Below are 5,425 nucleotides of genomic sequence, written 5' to 3' on the forward strand. Positions count from 1 at the left end.
TTCTGATCACTCTGTGTCATTCAAATTCCCCTTCTGATCACTCTGTGCTTTTTTTCCACTGTACGGCAGTTAGGACAGGGAACAGCAGCATTTCATGCCCTAATTTTCTATGTACCACAGGGCAGGGGACTGGGAAACAAAGTATTGAGAAAAAACTGGTGGCACTTCACAACCCAAATTATTTATGTAGATGGCATATTTACAAATATTGTACAATCATTTTGTAATAACTGATTGTGTCATTGAGAGTGTCAATTCATACAAAAGTAGCAGGATTTGATATATCTGTTATAATAAAAAGTTCCAGGATTTGCTGCTAAACCAAGCCACGGTGCTGTGTAGTTGGAGACTGAGGCTTACCACATACACCAAAACTGTTTAGATTCACATACTTCCAATCTGTAACTTTTTTAAGAGACTATAGATGTTCCACATTTTCCATATTTACATACACTCTATTCTTATAGTCAAAACTGATTCAACAGGGTATCAGAAGGCTGAATAAACTGCTCTTGTCAGTTTATTATGAATATATATATATTATATGCAGAGAGAAAAATGCTTTCTTCTGTCAGTATTCCATTATTTTACAGGCATGAGATGAGAAGATTCAGAAGATTGTGTCAGGCAACACTACGTTGAAGACCAATGCTTCTTACCTAGCACTAACAGTTACTGTAAATGTAGGAGCTGACACAGTTCTTGTACTAAATGATACAGGACTCCAGGTAAATTGCAGGAAATGTCTATTGCTTTACATTTTTATGTTTTTACTTGTTAATTGATTAATTTTTAGCCAGAATGTTCAGTTTATACTCCATTCCAAGTGTATCTGAATAGTCTTAGCTGATGTGTTAATAAAAAAATATGCTCCATAGCTAAAGCCTGTTCTTGCAATCACATATGAATGAGCAAGAAGAATGACTTGTTTCTTGTGGCTGCTGTTCAAACTATGAGACCATATGCAGTACCAGTGAGAAAAAGAGAGAGATCCTAAAGGGTAGATAGCTTCTGTTGTACTATCTCATATAGTCTATAACACCGGCCTTATAGGTGCCCCTTGTATTAAATCTTATTTATACTAAAAACATATTAATACAAGTTTATTACATCAGTTTAAAAATGGGATAAAGGAAAAATACATTGAAAAAGTTATTCAGATTTTATTCACCAATTACATATGTGGTAATTCAAATTCCTCCAAATATTTATCTAGACACAAAAAAGCCCATTGACCTTAGATAACCTTGTTTGGTTTATGATATGACAATGCTCAGACTGTTTTTGTCTCTTCACTTTCTCCTCCATTGCCTAACCATGAAAGCCCACCAAAGATGACCAAAAGGAACCCATTTAGGGTAAATGCTGCTTCACAAGGCATGATGACATGCATGCCAGACTTATCTAGAGAGACTGTTGAAGTTGAGAGTTACAAACATAGAACCCTCAGTATTTTTAATAGTGTCAGTTTGTACTGAATCAGGGGTCGGCAACGTTTTATGGCCACCAGGCCATTTATGGGGTGGGTGGGAGCCCCGCACACCACCAGGGAACGCCCCCTGAAGTATGCCTTGTGGAGGAGAGGGATTTACCTTCAGGGAGCTTTCCCTATTTACCGCGCCAGCAGAAGTATCAAGCCAGCTCTAGAATAGTCATCTAAACACCTTTCTCTCCAGTTCCCATGGGTAGTTTAGGAGCACACAAACAGAGGCTTACTTACTGAAACTCACATGTACAGTATGATTTTGGTATGCAAGGAATTATAGGAGCCAACTATGAAAGTAGATTTAGTGCTGTTCTCCAGGCTAAATAATTTATACATTAAATGTGGTAGGGGCCCAAGATTCATCATTCCCAATTTTCTTTACATTTTCTGACTCTCTTCTGCCCAAGTTTAATGATAATGTAGATTGTGCTCCAATTGTCCTGTCGAAAGGACTGGTTAACCCAGTTGACCATTCACCTCAACACCCTCTCTTCCTCTTTCCCAAGTATTTCCAATCAGCATAAAGTCCTACAAAGAACACCTGCATGACATATAGTGGTCTGCAGACTTCTTCTTTCTGTGCCACTTTAAGACTTATATTTCAACTTTATTAAAAGAAGGAAGTTTAAAGATCCCCCCCACTCTTTGTTCTATGCATCCACTTTAATACTCAATATCAATATGGGTTTACTCCTTTAGACTAGTACTTAGAAAAGCACAACATGAATTTGTCAGTAGGAAGTATTTGGATCTTAACTTGAAGAATATTTGGCTTCTTTACATAGCTGCAAGCACTATTAACCTGAATCATCCTGGTTTTTCTGCATTTCTGCAGCACTGAGACTAGTAAACAGGGTCTCACAATAGAATGTATCAGCACTCATTCACTATGCCAAATCAAACTACCACTTGTCTAAATTGCACAAGCTAAAACAAGATTTCCACATAAGACTATGTTAACATTAAAGCTGGAAAATGTGAAAATATCTGTAAATTAAGCAAATTTATTTATGTGTGGCTTTATTATTCTAAAATTCTGGTTAAAACAGAGCCTGCTTGATGCCTTGGTGTCTCTATTACCTGTATGGGGATGTGTACCCCCCGGTTAGTTTCTGTACCCTGGGTGACTGGTCCCCTTAACACCTCCCTGTAGTTCTGGGTTAGGGAGCTCTGATTTACAGAGTCAGTTCTGCTCTCAGACCAGCACTGCCCTACTCCTATCCCCACCACACTTCGTGAATTTTCCTTATTACAATGTGCCAATGCTTTTAATTTCATCAGTGTTTTTTGACATTTTTAACATGACGGAACGCTCTGAAATACTTTTCAAGTGTTCATAGATCCCCAGCTATAATTACAATATCCACAACTCACAATACATTTGGTAGGAAGGAAGAATGCCTCTTACATTGCTGGCCAAGTGAATTAGCACTAATACTGTGCTATTCCACCCATTACATGCCCATGCATGGCCCGTTCTTCCTAGTAATATCAACAGTAATTGCTGAGTTGTCTTACCACCTATCTGCTTGTGCCCAACAACCTTTCCATGGTGATAAATGAATAAATGTGGTCAGAAATTGCTGCTCTGCCAACATCTTAGCAATGGTACCCTGTGGAATCACACAGGTCAGTAAAAGTAAGGCCTGCACTAATTAAATGCTTTCCATTCTTCAGCAAGTAAATGGACATTGATATTTTTTGAACGGATACTAATTTGAAAATATTAACTCTGTTTTAAGTTGGGTTAGGGTTGTTTCCTATCTCCCTTCTATATGCTTTAGACAAAAATAAATTACCATCTTTACCATGCTCTTTTCCCCTTCACTCCACCATTAGAACTGGGTTATGTGTGCATTAATTGAGGTCGGAACTTATACCGGGTTGATAATATTCTTCTTCTCTCCATGTGACAGTGTTCAGGCTTGGTTTTGGCACCTAGACCTGATCATTAGATCCCAGGAGGAAGTCATGTGCCTTTCAGTACCGGTATCAGTATCAGTATCAGATATTTTATAAGGGCTTCAAAGTACCATTGGTGAGCATGACAAAGGTGAGTATAAGTATGTTGAGGGATGGGCATTATAGTAATTCTACAATTTGCCCATTCAGGACAGATTGGCAGAGTCTCCCTAAGCTTAAACTATTTTAAATGATAAATCATTACCAATAAACAGTCCACATTTGCCAAATATGTGCTGCAGATTCCTAGCATCAGCATTTACTCTCTGCATCCGCAATTGGAAGAAGCAAAGGTAAATGTTAGTATATGTGGTCAACTCCAGGTATGCACATGTGTCTGTATTGAATATTTTTACAGCTATGCACCTAATCATCTGAAGACATAAAGGAGTCAAAAATATATGTAGAGTACTGAGATAACCTGAAAAAGAAGAATATGTTAAACCCCTGCCCCTCTTTTTCCTCCCAGGCATCATATCATGTTCTGTTTACAGACGGTGAAAAACTTTTGGCAAACACTTTTGCAGTGTAAACATCTATACAGCAGTTTTCAACACACAGGTATTTGACATTAAATTCTTCTGTGAAATAACAATAAATGACTAATTATTAAACTAATGCTCCCACCAGAAATTATGACCCCTCCCCCTTCCCCGACAGCCCAGAAAAGAAGGTTATTAGAATTTGCACCGACACCCAAATGTGTCTTTTTTAGGGCATCCTAAATGTTAAAGGCAAAATCCTAAATAAATTTCACAGATTTTTATGATTTTTATGGACAATCCTTCCACAACTAATTAAATCAATTTCTTGATAAACCCTAGAAATTGAAAGCAAAAAAAAAAAAACAAACCCCAGTAATTTAAAGCTATAAAAGTATTTACATTATTGTTTTATTTGTATTAAAAGCAAACACTTGGTTTTAGTTTAGGACAGAATAGGAAAGATTAGCCCCCGTGTCTGGTTTCTTTATTGCTGTCTTGCTAGGTGGATTCACCTGATTTGTCTTCAAGCCAATTGTCACCAATGCAGAATTTAAAGTAAAATCTTCCAGTAGGGACACCTAATTCAATGACCAAATTTTGGGTTGCAAAAACACTAGATGGTCTTATAACAGTCGATTCCACCAATGTCTTTGTTGCAATTTTTTTCCTTTCTTCGTGGAAACAGTTTAAGAGATTTATACTAATTCTATTTAAAATGCACCCTGTACACCCTACAAATATTTCTATTTAATTTATATTAGATTTGTGATCATATAATTAACATACACAGATCAGCCATAGACCGACCTTTTAATATCACTTTTTGCTGTACTGTCCAATGAAAATGGCAACTTTTCTGACTGCAAAAATATGAAAGCTAGTAGTGCCAGCAGAAAATGGTAACTGTATGGTTGATTCAATAAAGATCAGAAAATTATCAACCACCATTATTAATATTATTGGTATTATTTTTCTTAACCACCTGAGCGTTACACTGATGTCTAGATTTCTGTACCAAAAGTGTTACAGGTTTTCATTAATTTTTTTTTTTTAAATTGTAGACCTGTAGTTGCAAATATTTTTTGCACGGAAAAGTACGGGGTTAGCTGTTGGGAGGTTAATAATATTAATAATAATAATAATAATAATATTAATAAACTGTATTTATATAGCACCGATATATTATAAAGCGTTTGTACAATAAATACCACTATGCATATTTCTGTATACCAAGGTCTAACATATTTCCCAGAATACTAGGAAATTCCTTTAATTTGAGTTAACTGAAAATAGTTCAGTTATCTAAACCATTGAAATGAGAAAGAGTAACAGGTCTATTTACATAGCAGTGATTTATATATTCAGCAGCATTTACTGGTGGAGAATAATCAATTCCACTGAAAACACATAGACCAAGCACATACTCAAGTAGGGAATGTTCCTGAATATCAGATTTAATGCTTTTTAACCAGTAACAGTGCTTTGTGTTGGT

Source organism: Pyxicephalus adspersus, chromosome 4, assembly GCF_032062135.1.
Source record: "Pyxicephalus adspersus chromosome 4, UCB_Pads_2.0, whole genome shotgun sequence".
NCBI lineage: Eukaryota > Metazoa > Chordata > Amphibia > Anura > Pyxicephalidae > Pyxicephalus > Pyxicephalus adspersus.